Source organism: Dipodomys spectabilis, unplaced genomic scaffold, assembly GCF_019054845.1.
Source record: "Dipodomys spectabilis isolate Male_0828 unplaced genomic scaffold, ASM1905484v1 ptg000376l, whole genome shotgun sequence".
In the NCBI taxonomy this organism is placed as follows: domain Eukaryota; kingdom Metazoa; phylum Chordata; class Mammalia; order Rodentia; family Heteromyidae; genus Dipodomys; species Dipodomys spectabilis.
The window spans coordinates 1,319,319-1,335,565 of NW_024871053.1; the positions used below are offsets into that span (position 1 = coordinate 1,319,319).

At 33.6% G+C, this 16,247-nt stretch overlaps 1 pseudogene; it reads right to left on the reverse strand.

Moving 5' to 3' along the window:
* Window positions 1-6,979: 6,979 nt before the first annotated feature.
* On the reverse strand, window positions 6,980-15,314 carry LOC122096551 (annotated as a pseudogene).
* Window positions 15,315-16,247: the final 933 nt, after the last annotated feature.

Here is a 16,247-nt window from a genome sequence, read left to right on the forward strand (position 1 = left end):
TTAAAATAAAAAGCATTATTAAATAGAAAGCAACATTGTAAGTTATCATACCTTAGTCCCTAAAATGACTTTATGATTAAAACAATTATATTTATATAACATGATATACATACTCAAACAAACGATGAGACATGGAAACAGAAGTCTCCTTTTTTGTTTTGTGTTTGTTGTTCTTTATAGTTTGTGATGATTCTGTCTTTATCTTATGTCTGGTATATTCATTGTACATCTTCAGGAAGGTGAGGGGTGGGCAGAGAGCTTTAGGGAAAAGGGTGAAATATTGCAGCAGTGGATTTCATTGAACATTGATGAAAGTAAACTATTTTACAATTGGATAGGGACAGGAAGGAGGGACTAGGAGCAAGTGAGGGAACCAAAGATATTTCATAAAAGGAAATGTACTTATTACCTGACCATGTAATTGTAATCCCTCTATAAATCACCTAATAATAACAACAGAGAAATTTTTTAAAGTCAGACAGAATATTGCTTCTTAGAGTTCTAGAAGTTTTTTGTTCACTGGTTTGAGCTGGTTGAGTCTATCTCTGAAAATAGCTACATTGACATTCATTGAGTGAATTTGTGAGTTACTAGTAGATAAAAGTCAATTATGATTGCTTGTATGTTTTTTTGAAACTCTGATTTATTTATTGCTTTAATCTAATTTGTAGTATTTCTGTCTACCGGTTTTTGGTTTGGCTTGTTCTTGTTTTTCAAGTACCTAGTGGTGCACCATTAGTGCTGAATCAAGATTGTTCTAATTTATTGCTGTACGTACTCAAAGCTATAAATTTTCTTCTGAGTATTGCCTGTGTTGTTGTATCCCAGAGGAGGTAGTATTTTGTGTGTTCACTTCCACTGAATTCCATAAACGTTGGAACTTCCCTCCATATCTCTTCAGTGACTCACTGATGATTTAGCAATGTGTTATTCAGTCTCTGTGAGTTTCAGAATTTTCTGTGATGCCTTTTGATGTCAATATCTAATTTGGTCCCAACATAGTCTGACAGGGTGCAAGGAGTAATTTCATTTTTATTTTTGAATTTTCACAGATTTTCCTTGTGATTGAAGATATATATTTTGGAGAACATTTGAGGGGCTCCTGAAAGAGATATATATTTTGATGCTGCTAGGTGAAAAATTCTGTAGATATATACTAGTTATAAACTAGGAATATATTGTCATTACAGTTACTTAGCTCTGAAGATTTTTTTTGCTAAGTTTTTACCTGGCTGGCCTATCCAGAGGTAAGAATGATGTGCTCAAACAACCAACAATGTGTTTGGATGTATGCATATGTTTAACTTAAGTGGCATTTGTCTGATGAACTTGGGAGCTCTAGGATTCAGGGCATTGATATTTAGAATTGTTATATCCCCGTGATGGAGAGCTTTCTTTGTCAATATGTAATACCGTTTTTTTGTCTCTTTTTACTTTCATACCAATTTTGATTTAAAGCCTATTTTATCTAATATTTTTATACCTACTCTAGCCTGTTTATGAAGTCCATTTTTAATTTGTGAACCCTAAGATATGCATTCAAATGTTTTTTTTCATGCAATTGTTTCCAACATATTTATAAGATTATTTCCTAGTTGCTTTGTATGTCCCTCCCCAACGGTATAACCCCTGCTTTCACTTTATTTGATGTTGATATAATTTGTGGAGTGGAAGGGAAAAAACAGATCATTTAAGTAGGGATACAGGTGGACCCATTGCAACAATGAGATGTACAAGTCGATTTGTCGAAAACGAACTTTACAACTTTGGTGAGGAGGGGAGGGAGGGAGGTGGATTCAGTGAGCGGGGAGGATGGGAAGGGATGGGAAGGGGAAACAAAGGAGGAGGCGACAATGCTTGATAATAAATGTACTCATATCTTGCCCATGTAATTGTATCACCTCTTTAAAGTATTTTCAAATAAAAAAAGATGATGTACAGAAGGGTTACAATTACATAATCAGATATTGGACACTCTTTTGAACAGTCTCACCTCTTCCCTGGTGTTCTCCCAGATTTACCCTTTCAACCTCCCTCTCCCATAAGTTGTATAGTTCATTTTTCAATGTAGTGTTTATTGAGTAGCACTGCTACATTTGTTCACCCTTTGCCCCACCATTTCTGTGTTTCCCCTTGCCCTTTCCAAACTTACATATAAGACCAAAGGAACAAAAATCAAAACAGCAACAGAAGATAGGAGGAAAAAGCAAAATAATAAAACTCTCATTATCATTTCTTGGATATAATTTTGCTGAATATTATTTTATATGATAATACTCATATAGCTATTGAGCCTTTGTGATCTTCTCCAAAGGACTTCCTCCTTTGATCTCACTGTATAAATTTTTGGAATCACATATAATTTATCTTGTCCAAGTCTAATGTTTTCTCTTTTACCATCCAAGTGTGTTTACTTGTAGAATTATAGGCACATTCTAATACAACAAATGAGGGAAATCAGGCAACCTACATACACACACACACACAAATATATACATACATACATACATACATATGTACATATGTACATATATATACAAGACATATATAGAATTTTATTGATCCCTATAAATAAGTATATATGTATGTATATATACACATATATACATATATATAAATAATCAAATTCCATTATTCCATCATAAAGAATAATACTGCACCATTCTTAAGGAAAATGAAATACTTAGAAATAATAATATTCAGTGAAATTAACTGCACTCAGAGAAACCTCGGTTGCATGATTTTCTTCATTTGTGGTAGATAGAAGGTTCTTATAAATGTAAAATTGTTTTTTAATTAATTAATTAATTAATTAATTTTATTGTGAAAATACCATACAGAGGACTTACAATTATATGGGAAAGATAACGAGTTCATTTTTTATCAAGCATTGTTGCCTCCTCTTTGTTTCCCCTTCCCATCCCTTCCCATACAATCCCCACCTCTCCCCACCTGATCCTCCCCCCTCCACCAAAGTTGTAAAGTTGTTTTTCGACATAACGACTTGTACATCTCATTGTTGCAATGGGTCCACCTGTATCCCTAGTTAAATGATTTGTTTTTACCCTTCCCCTCCACAAATTATACCAACATCAAATGCAGTGAAAGCGGGGGTTATACTGTGGGGGTTAAACATACTGGATGGTATACAAACAGGTACAAATGAATTATCTCAAGTATCAGTGTCTATGGAGAGTGAAAATACTATTATTATTCTCTTAAAAGATTGAGTCAAAGCCCCACAAAATAAATACCAGTAAATGTGTACTGCAAGAGAGGACAATGGGGGGCAATATGAGAGGGGTAGTAAATTGAAAGGGAAAAGGATAGAATACAGGCATTAAACTATTACATACTTCCCAGAATTGAAATATACAAAGCAAGGGGTAGTGTGAAATGGGAGTGAAGATGTTGAAGTGGTAACACAATTCCAGGTACATTGTACACATAAACTGCTTTGTTAAATGGCAAGTAATTGCATAACATTATATTGAGATACGTAAAGACTCGGGTTGATTGGGACGAGTGGATGAGGATATTGAAAGGGGTGACATTGACCAAGATGCACTGCATCCATAAACTGTTTCAGTGAATGGCAACTCCTTTGTACAACTACTTAGAGATATTAAAATATTCAAAAAATTAATTATGATAGTTGAATAGAGAGTTGCACATCAATTCAATTCCCATTTAAAAATACTTTTAACCTGGAGTTTTGGAGAATAAAATTCAAATTATAAAACATTATGAATCTTTTTTTCTGAAAATTTGAAATTTAAATCAAAACTACTTTGCTTTTTGTCAACCATTGGGCTGTTATTAGAGAATACTTCAAAGTAAGTGGCTTAAAAACATCAGGAGTATATTACTCATACTCTAGGAGCTTGAACATTGATTATAAAAATGGTTATTCAAATCAATTCCTTGTCTTATGGGGGTCTACTTTCTAGTTCATTATACTTTATTTGCTGAATGTTCACATGGCAGAGTAGTTATATTGGGCCTCTTTTATCAGGATCATTATTTCAGGGTCATCTCTGAAAGGGTGATTCTAATGTCACCAGACAGGGGAATACAATTTCAAAATGTGTATTTGGGAGGAGTTACATCGTCCAATATATTGTGCAACTTTTGCTTTAACTCAGTGTAGTTTATCATTTTGATATTATTTCATAGAAAATAATAACTTAAGGACAAACCTATAACAAGTAAAGTATGTGAATGATTCTTCTTACAATGGGAATAATTATAGTGATTGCAAAGCGAAGTATGATTGTTTTGTGGCTCTTGAACTACATCAAGGGTAATCATGTAAACATGGTGTGAACTTTCTAAGGCCCTTCTGATGTATTTGAACAATCTCCATTGAGTTAATTGCTTTCAGAAATACAGATCTCCTTTGATTTTAATAAGGTCTGCTATTAGGACTCCCACAGACACCAAAATTAGAGGATGCTAATTTCTCTGATAAAATACATAATTGTTATAATTAATATAACATGAGGATTGTAATATTATTAGCATTATAAATACTAGTGTTCACATTATATAATACATTTACATCCTTTGGTTGCATCAATTTTTAGAATATTTATATCTAAATTTATATTGTTTGTAAATAGTTATTTGATGATGTATAGAAAATGAGAAAAAGCTTTGTGTACATATTTACTACAGATGAAAAACATCTTCACTTGGTTATTTCTGATCCTTCATTTGTTAGTTTCATTCATGCATAGAGAACAGGCAGAGAAGTGACAATTACAAACTTGCATTTACTAAAGGGTTAACTTACATGAAATTTATGTTCGGCTAAATAGCAGATTTTATAAATTAAATTGTTTTTGTCCCTTCCTTCCTTCATTCATTTTTTCTTTCCTTCCTTCCTTCCTTTCTTTCTTCTTTCCTTTCTCCCTCCTTCCCTCCATCCCTACCTCTCTCTTTCTCCCTCTTCTTTCTTTCTCTCTCTTCTTTCTTTCTTTCTTTCTCTCTCTCTCTTCTTTCTTTCTTTCTTCCATTCTTCCTTTCTTTCGTTTACTCAGAATACTTCTTAAGACTATAGAAGAAATACCAAATGTTGTACTCCAAGGTGTTATGAGGAATTATGACTATTAACTAGATTAACATTAATTTTAATAACCTATGCTATATCTTAAAACAAATTTTACTAAAAACCACTTCACAAAAGTTGCAGTATATATAACAAATATTACTTTTCGTGATATTGTTTATTTCTTCAAACTAAAATAAGAATTTAGACATAATATTGTACGTGTCTCTCTGTGTATGTGTGTGTGTGTGTGTGTGTGTGTGTGTGTGTGTTTTGCTCTTGTAATTTGAATTAAAGGCCTATCCCTTAGTTTTATTCACTCAAGGATAGTGTCCTAACATTTGATCCACAACTCCACTTCTGGCTTTCTCTCTCTCTCTCTCTCTCTCTCTCTCTGTGTGTGTGTGTGTGTGTGATTGAGATGTGTCTCACAAAATTTCTTGCCAAGGCTGGCTTTTAACCCCAGCTTCCAGAGTACCCAGGATTAGAAGGTTTTAGATATAATATATCTAAAAATAAAAGAAATTTCTTATTTGAATTCCAGAGGTCAATTTAACAAATTAACATTTAGATATTTATTTAGTTATTAAATCTGAACCTGCACTGTAGAAAAATACTTTTCATTTTTATGAAAAAATATACACTCGAAGGTTTAAATGACAGAATCTTTGGACAAATTGAAATACTTTATTGTTCAAAAGCTACAAAAGGAACATTAATCAAATGTCTCATGTAAGGTAAAATCAATAGGCTCTGTCAGGCTGAATGAAGCAATTTGTCATTAACATTAAATTTTATCTATTGTGGCTACATGATTTTCTATTCTTTTTACCCTGAAATTTTTTGACATAAAAATGTAGATTCATATAATTCTTGAGTATGCAGAAATCTTAGGCACTGGTCATGTATTTCTGAGGTTCAAGTACCAAGTCATTTCAGAGGTTAATTTCATGTATTTTATGTCAACACTGATTTTTAGAAATTGAATCAATCTAAATATGAGATAACTAAAGCAAGATATTACATGACTTATCCAATTATTCCTATAGTTCTGAATATAAGTTATTGTTGAATAGCAGGAAAATCATATTATACCTACTCTCTATAAAAGTGATAGTATTCATTTTTCTTCAACTTGAAAGAATGAACCTCACTATAGATGAAAAAAAACTTGAATAAAAATGCCATAAAATTATGAATAATTCAAGTCATTATGAGTTAGATGTAATAGTCATTTTTGAAGATAAAAAATGAAATATCTTGACGCTTCCTTATCTGTTAAATAAAATGTATTTGCACTCAAAATATTTCATTGGTCTCTCCAGCAATTGTATAACCTAACCAACTCCAAGCCAAATATCTCCTCTGATTAATTCAAGTAAACATTTAGGAACAGAAGTTATCACAATTGTACAGAAATATCTACCCACCACTCTAGAAATTAAATGTGAAATCATAAAGGATTGAGATTAATAATTAGTTTTCACTATGCTGCCATAAAGAGGTGGTGAACATTTTCTTTTTTTTTTTTTTTTTGGCTTTCCAACATTTTTTTTAATTTAATTTAATTTAATTTGTGAACATACTGTACAGAGGAGTTACAGTTACATGGGCAGGATAATGTGTACATTTCTTACCAAGCATTGCAGCCTCCTCCTTTGTTTACCCTTCACATCCCTTCCTAGCCTCCCCCCTCCCCCCCCCTAATCCCAATCCTTCTCCTTCCTCCCCCCCCAGCCCCCCCCCCCACTAACGTTGTTTAAGGATACAGGTGGACCTGTTGCAACAATGAGAAGTACAAGTTGTCATGTCCAAAACGAACTTTACAACGGTGGTGAACATTTTCAAGTCGACACAGTTGTAGAGATTTAGTAACTGAGGACTTGTGATCAATGAGGAAAATAAAATCAAAGTCCTTTCCTCCTCTTCCTTCTTTTTCTTCTCTGTCTCCTTCTCCCTTTCCTTCTTCCTCTACCTCTCCTCCTCCTCTTTTTTCTCCCTCTCCCACTCGTATTCCTCCTCTTCTTTACTTCCTCGCTTCCATAAATTCACATACTCCATCGCATGTTCCTGATATGGGGTACTGTGCCACCACCCACCCAAAGCAATGAGGATAAGAAACATAAACTGAAATGTATAAAATCAGAAGCCAAGATTAATCTGTCTTCCTTTTAGGTTGGTTTTATAAAATATTTTGTCATATTAATAGGAGACTGACATAGCATGCTCTCATTTATTATAAGGGATAAGATTTACTGGAAAAAAACCTGACCAACATCGCCGTAATGAAATGATTGCTTAAATTAATATGAAGGTAGGGCAAATCAACTTTAAAATATCACATGTACTTCAACAAGAGGCAAAATTTTACTTTGCTCCTGTAAACAACCTTTGAATTCTATCTATATTTTGTCCCTAAAATGACTTGTATTTTATTCTAATCATATTTTTAATTAACTTTAAGTACGAGATTGGGGGTTGCTGTTTGACCATGCAGTTTATAAATAGTGTTTAGTGAGTTATTTTGTTTTTCTTTTTTCTCTCATGAGTTTTGAACTCTGGGTCTGGACGCTGCCCCTAAGCTCTTTTGGATGAACACTAGAACTCTATTACTGGAGGAATAGTAGCACTTTCAGATTTTTCTGAGATTTAGCTGGAGATAAGAATCTCACAGACTTTCCTGCCTGGGATGGCTTCAAACCTCAATCCTCACCCTCCTGAGTATTTAGGATTACAGGCATGAAGCACTAGTGCCTGTCTTAATACAATGCTTCCTTTTTTTTTTTTTTGGCCAGTCCTGGGTCTTGAACTTAGAGTCTTGACAATGGGCAATGTCCTTGAGATTCTTTTCCTCAGGCTAGCACTCTACAACTTGCATCACAGTGCCAATTCCAGAATTTTTTGTTTATGTAGTACTGAGGAATAAAACCGAGGGCTTCACACTACTACTAAGTCTATCACTAAGCCACATTCCCAGCCCAGTACAATGTATCTTGATCATCATTTTCCCTCATCCTTCTCAATCCTAACTCATCCCTCAATTTGCATAATTTTGTAGAATATTCACTGACTCACAATATCATATATAGTCACTTAGAGGATATGCAACAGATCATATTTTATTGATTCATCAACGTATGAAACTTATGCATTACAGAATTCTGTGATTTTAATTTCTAAAATATCACTCAGTTTCACCCACTACTATTCTAAAATTTTCCTAAGGTTAATGCAAATGCAAACTGTAATTCTTCGATAAAGTACAATGATTCATAGAAAGTTAGATATGGACTATGAACATCACCTTGAGTTCTAGAACATTTTATCATCACAACCCTCTCAAAATACTCCAATACTTATTAGTTACTTCCTGTCATCACTTCAACCTACCACCCATTGACCAATCATTACTTCATAGTTTACCACTACAGATGTGCCAATTTTAAAAAGCTAATTCAATTAGAAAATGAAGTTTATTTTATCCATTTCTCCCATATAATATTAGTGTTTCCCAAGTAAATTCATGTAAATTTTTCTCAAGGATAGACAATATTGTTTTGTATGCATGTGTATAATTGTATAACGTCCTCAATGGGCATTTCAATATTTTATTTTATATTGTTGTAAAAGGTTTTGCTATGTATATTCTTGTACATGTGTCTCATTGGGCATGTGTTGAAATCTGTTTTGTATATAAAATTATGATTCAAAATGCTGGATAATAGAGCAACTATATGTATAATATCTTAAAGATTGTCAGTATGTTTAAAAACTGACTATATCATTTTAAGTGCTAAACACCAATGTATAAGGATTCAAATCTCTACATAGTGGTTGTGCAAACCGATCTTGTTGTATCTTTTCTTTATTGTGAAAAAACTGTACAGAGGGGTTACAATTACATGGGCAAGATAATGAGTACATTTCTTATCAAGCATTGTAGCCTCCTCCTTTGTTTTCCCTTCCTATCCCTTCCAAGCCTTCCTCCCCCCAACCAAACCTCCCCCCACACCTCCACCAAAGTTGTAAAGTTCATTTTCGACATGACAACTTGTACTTCTCATTGTTGCAACAGGTCCACCTGTATCCTTATTTAAACGACTTGTTTTTCCCCTTCCCCTCCACAAATTATACCGACATCAAATACAGTGAAAGCAGGGGTTATACTGTCGGGGAGGGACATACAAAGCAACAAAGAAATAATCATATAAATGCATTAGAAACAAATGCATGAAAGGAAAAAAAACATTTAAATACATATCTTAGGGTTCATTTTCCTAACATCATCTTATCTGACCTTTTGTGCTGGACTCATACATATACTAACTTTTGCAAATGAGGGAAACCATGGGATATATGTTTCTTTGGGCCTGGCTTACTTAACTTAATATAATTTTTTCCAAGTATTTCCATTTCCTAACAAATGGGGCAATGGCATTCTTTCTGATGGAGGCATAGAATTCCATTGTGTACCTATACCACATTTTCTTGAACCATTCATCTACTGAGGGGCATCTGGGTTGGTTCCATATCTTAGCTATAGTAAATAATACTGCAATAAACATAGTTGTGCTGGTAGCTTTAGTGTGGTCTTGTTTGTGAACATTTGGGTAAATGCCCAAAAGTGGGATTGCTGGGTCATAGGGGAGCTCTATGTGGAGTCTTTTGAGGAACCTCCATACTACTTTCCAAAGTGGTTGAACAAGTTTACACTCCCAACAACAATGAAGTAAGGTTCCCTTCTGTCCACATCCCCTCCAGCATCTATTGTTATTAGTTTTCTTGATTTTTGCCATTCTAACTGGGGTGAGGTGGTATCTTAATATTGTTTTGATTTACATTTCTTTTATTGCTACGGAGTTTGAGCATTTCTTTATGTGTCTATTGGCCATCCTTCTTTCTTCGTCAGAGAAGTTTCTCTTTAAGTCTTTAGCCCACTTATTTATTGGGTAGTTGTTTCTTTGAGGATTTGTTTATTTCCACTAATCTCTATATGTATGCAATGTCTAGGTATGTTATGATCTTTCCATATGTTATATGGTTGTTGATATATTATTACAGAGATATGTATTTGGACTTTTTGATAACTTAGTCAGGAAGGTAATGTTTTTCATTGGCATTAATATGCTCTTAATATATTTCTGATTCAAGTCTCTTTAAATAAGCGTTTATGTATGCATACTATGTGTACGTATGCATATATTCATACTTACATGTGTATATATACAAATAACTATATATGTATACACATAAATGAATATACAGATGTATACATACATGTATATAGACATATATGTATATTAATATTTTCATTTGTCCGTAAGCTATCATTTTACTTTATTTGCCAAACATGTCCTTTATTGACTTTAGCATTAAGCCGTCTTAAATATAGGCTCAAGTCTAAAATTTTAGTATTATCTTAGACACCAATGGCATTCTATTCTAATAAGCCATGAGCCCACCGACTGTTGACTAAATTTCTTAGTTTGTTTACACAATTATTATAATTACGTATTTTCTCATCTATCATTGTTTCATTTCACTACAGAATCTGTATTTATCCTTTATGTCATATTTGAGTACCAATGCCTTTGGAAGATATTTATTAATTGGTGTATATTAATTTTACGAAGAAATCGTATTGAAATATTTTGCACACTCACATATTTATCAAGGGCCTGATTAACCTGTTTCTGTCTTTCTCCATTCCCATAGCCCTTTATTTTTCAATGGTTTTCTGTGAATATATTTGTGTTATCTCCACACATAGTCAAAATGTATTTCAGTTTTGTTCACCCACCATCATTGAAAATTATACCATGCTGAATATAAAGACTAAATTCTATATAAATAGAGACATACAATTTTTATGGATTGGAGGATGCATATTGTCTCCCGCTTCCTCCCCCCTCTCCCTTTTTTTTGGGTCATTCTTGGGGCTTAAAATCTGGGCCTGGGTAATGTGCCTCAGCTCTTCACCTCAAAGTGAGTGCTCTACCCCTTGAGCAACTTTGCCACTTCTAGATTTCTCGTGGTTAATTGGCTATAAGGGTCTCACAGACCTTCCCATTCCAGCTGGATATGAACCACAATCCTCAGATCTCAGCCTCCTATGCAGTAAGGATTATAAGCATGAGCCATCAGCACCCAGCTTCACAATTTTATTTATAAGTTTTTGACAATTTCTTAAAACACCTGACCAACATTCTTTGATTCATTGACAAAGGAATATAAACTGGAATATATTTCTCTGTCCAATATTAAAGCTGTTAGTGTAAAATTGTCATATTTGTAGAGGAAAGATTATATAGCTCAATGGGTATCTAGGGCACCAGATTAGAGCCACATAAATATTATCAAGGAATATTTTATAAAAGTGTAAAACCAATCTCTTGTGGAATGACATTCTCTTTAATAGTGGTGATAGATTAGACAGTATTAGGGAGAATTAAAAAGTGAATGCTGACTTAAATATAACAATTTTTTCAAATATTATCTTAAAGCAGGTTTTGAAGGTGGCATATAAAACAAAAAAGTGATGTAAATATAAATAAAGGAAGATGTCTTGACAATTTTGGAGATGAAGCATACTTAAATATGGCATTAAAATTATAGGAAAGGAAAACTTGATATAGTGAAACTCAATAAAAGTTTAAAATAATTTAGTCTGTAAAATCTCATATACAAGTAGTGAATAGAAGTTTGGAGCCGGTGGCTCATGTATCACATCCTAGCTACTTGGAAGGCTGTGATTTGAGTATTGCTGTTTGAAGGCAGCCCACAAAATAAAGTTCCTGAGAATCTTATCTCTGCTTAATCAGTAAAAAATGTAGAACTGAGGCATGACTCAAATGGTAATTTGTTAACAAAATGCAACAAATCTCAGGGGCCCTGAGTTCAATCCCCAGGACCATACATACATGTAAAAAAGTAATAGTAATAATACTAATAGTGATGATGATGATGATGATGATAATGATGATGATGATGAAACGTGCCCATAGTAAGGATAAAATAATTACAAATCCTGTACCTGAAGACTGCCTCAAATCTAGAATCTACATAGAACTCTCAAAACCTAATGTTAAAAAAATCAATTAGACAACATCAAAATACCTCTTGTGAAAAATAAGCACAAGAAAATAATCATTGGTAATCAAATGAATGCACATTAAAACTAACATGACATCATAAAACATGTATGAGAATTACTTCACATAATACAATAATGTCCATACTAAATGCGATCAAGAAACAGAGAAACTGGATGTTGGCAAGAATGTCAAATGGGAAAGCTACTTTTGAAAACATTTTGACAGTTTCCTAGAATATGAAATATGCAACCACCCACAGTATAGCACAGGAATTGAGCTCTTCAGTCTTCGTCTCATGGAAATAGTATGTTACATTCACCCAATGGCCAAAACACGGAGGTTTATAGCAGCATAATTTCCTCTAGTCAAAGAAATGGAAATCAGTTCAGGGTTTCTTTAGGTGATGGGAAACGAATTATGCTACATTCTATAATGACAGAACCAAAGGCAACTCGTGGGAATACAATACAATATGAAGGCATACAACAACTGGCAATAATCTACCATAGATTTGATGGCAATCTTAAAAGCATATTTATTGCATGATCTAGATGTCGGAGCAAAAAAAATGTGTTGGTTTCCAGTATGAAACAGGTTTTGGATGGGACAAAGAGAAGTAGTGGGTTTAATTATAAAAGGGAAACATGGGACAGACACATTTTTGCTAAAGAAACGTATCTGTAAATATGATACATTAATATAGAGTTGATAAAATTATATTGGACTTAATATTGCACAAAATAATTAAAACAACTGAAATTTGCATAAGGTACTTGTGAAATATTAATATCCGACTTACCATATCATACCTATAAATATTTAAAGAAATGGGAAAATATTCAAGGGATTTCTCTGTGTTCTTATTATAACATCATAAAGAATCATACTAACCTCAATAGAATGTAAAGATATACAGAAAATAGAAGTCAATATTGAATATTTACATTGAAAAATATTCTGAGTCCAAACTTGGAATGAAATGTACCTTGCTAATTAGAAGGCAGAACTTTAGAACACTGAAATCCAGGGCCAGTTCTGACAAAAAAAATCGTGAGAAACTACAAAAACAAAGAAAGCTAGATATAGTGTAATTTCCCTGTTATCTCACATTTGTGGAAGCCATAGGAAAGAGATTATTGCTCAAGAGAGGCTTGGCTAAAAAGTAAGACCTCATCTGAAAAACAATCTAAAGTGGTCAGAGCCTTAGCAACTTCAAGCACCAGTAGTGCCAAAGGAAAAAAAGAGAAGAAGAAGACAGAAAACTAAAGGAAAGGATAGAAAAGGAAAACTATTTCCTTTTTATTCTTGTAGTTTCATGTCATTGAATACAGGAATTGAGAGTAATTTGCATACTGATTTAGGATTTAGGCCTCTCTAACATGAAAGGATTTATTTCTAGTAATTATTTTATTATTACCATTTATTAAGTTATTATGCGTTCTTAGAGACTGAACACCTGGTTTTGTACATATTACTATAGTCCTCCAACTGAGCTCTACCCCAGCTATCTTGTATAACTTAGAATTTTGCTTTGAGATAAGAGGGAAATCGGCTATTTTATGACATCTATTAAAATTATATACAGATATATGTATTTCACATGCATGATTGATTCTTAGTGTTCGTTGCAATATGGTCATATGCACATAGTTATTGAGTCATTGTGATCCTCTCCTCAGAATAGCTTCCCTTGTTTTCACCATGTGAATGCTTAGAGTGCTGTTAGTTAATCATGTCCAAGTATAATTATTTGTCTTTTACTACCTACTGGATTAACTTGTAGATTTATGGACATATTCTAGTTATTACAAACGTGGAAAACAATGCAACATATATTTAATTGGATCTGTCTTATTTCAATAAATATCATTTTTCCAGTCTCTCTTTATCCTCAGGAATGCGGTAGTGCCATTCTTTCCAATAAAAGCACAGAATTCCATCAATATAACAGAATTGAAGACCCAGAAATGAATCCACTCCTATAGGCACATAATCTTTGATAAAAGAGACAGAAACACAGGATGGAAGAAAGACAGCCTCTTCAAAAAATTGTGCTGGTACAATTGGCTGTACACAGAAAACTGAAGTTAGATCCTTATATATCGCCTTGCACCAGAATCGATTCCAAATTGATCAAAGACCTCAATGTAAGTCCAGATACCTTTAAAAATGTTACAGGAAGGGTTAGGGGAAACATGAGGGCCCCTTGGCATAGGTCAAAACTTCCAAAGATCACGAAGCACAACAAATCAAAGTCTGGGTAAATGGGATTACATCAAACCAAATCAATCATTTGTCACATTCAAAGGCCATGGAGAAAAAAACTGATAGTGTAGCACAGATTTATTAGGGAGCAAACCTACAGATGAGAGCATCAGCCAATGCTAAACATTTAATCCCTTTTCTAACTAGGTTATGTATAGTGGGTTTACATGAATATAAGAGTTTTCTGTGGGGATTAGAAAGAAAACAACTAATGCTAAGACATAGATAGCATGTGAAATGAGTTGTAGCTTGAGAAAGGGAGGGATTAAAGCAGTGGGGTCTAGTTCAAAGACTTGGTTTGGTGCTAGCTAAGTAAGGCAAGGGAACGGGGGTAAACCAGGAGTGGTTATAAACAAAAGCTCTGGTTTGAAGCCTCAAAATAAGACCCTTGTCTATGTGAATCAAACAGTCTCTAACATGAGGTTTTATTTAAATTAACAAGAAGGAGTTTAAATTTTTGCAGAGTGGGATGGTGCATATTCACAGGCAATGTCTGCTATGTCAGGTTATACAATCTACTCTTTCACATGCTACCCAAAAGCCAGGTTTCAACACAAATTAGTACAAAGAGATTGTACAACTTCATCTTCTTCTCCTTCTATATCTTCGTCTTCATCTTCATCCTCTTCTTCATCAAAGTCTTCCTCCTCACCATCTTCATCTTCCTCATCCTCCTCATCTTCTCCTTCTTCATCCTCTTCTTCATCCACACCATCTACTTCCGCATCTGAGTCTGGGGCTTCCCGGTCATCTCTGTCATAGCCATCCAGATAGGTCAGCTGGGGCAGGAGCTTGAAGACACTCTCTCGGTAGTCATTTAAGTTAGTGACCTCACAGTTAAACAGATCCAGGCTTTTCAGACAATCTAACTTTTTCAACCAGTTACACCAAGATTGTAACAACATTTTTACTTTCTGTACAACATAAAAAGCTTTGTAAATAAAATCTTAACATTCAAAGAGATTGTACAAATGAGACTGTTATTTTTCCCTCTCATGAATTTCAACATTTCTCATGATCTTTTCTACTATTTTGTCTTCATTATTGATGTTCATAGTACTTTTTATTGTTGTCTTCTGTGTATATGCCATTTTTATGGCTTCAACTCAATGTTTAATGGTCTCCATTGTATTTTTTTGCTCATAGGTGATGACACTATTCCTTGAGCCACATCCTTACCTTCTCCTTTTTGCTGGATAATTGGAGATAAATTTTCACATTTTTGTCTGTTTGCACTGACATTGAACTAAAATCTTCAGGTCTTAGCCTCCTGAGTTTCTAGGATTTTACACAAGAGCCGCTAACACCAATCTTTGCCTTACTGTTATTTTAATTATGTGGTAGAAGAAAGTGAAAGTATATTTGTGTTAAGTGTGCAATTTTCAAATACAAGTTTGAATCAACTTGTTATAATGTAACTGTTACCAATTTTAATAGTTAAATCAATGAATATTACACATTCTCACAGAAATATAATTGAAAACAAAAGGCATAATTGTTTTCCTAAAACAAGTAATGGAACCATGAATTTCTTTCACTTTACAATTCATACTTTATATAACTTTAATTAGCAGACTTCCATGACTAAAAGTTAATATATTAATTGTATACCATAAGAAGCAACGTGATTATAGTTAAGAATAGATATTTCATCATAGCCAAAAGACAATGTTTTGAGCAGTCTCACTAAAGAGAAATGTCTCAGAAACTATTGGATATGATATAGCTTGATCATTACACAAGATATAAATGAATGGGATTACAACTCCATACTTCATAAATGTGTAAAAATAATTCTGAAGTAGGTGCCAGTGGTTCATACTTGTAATCCTAGCTAC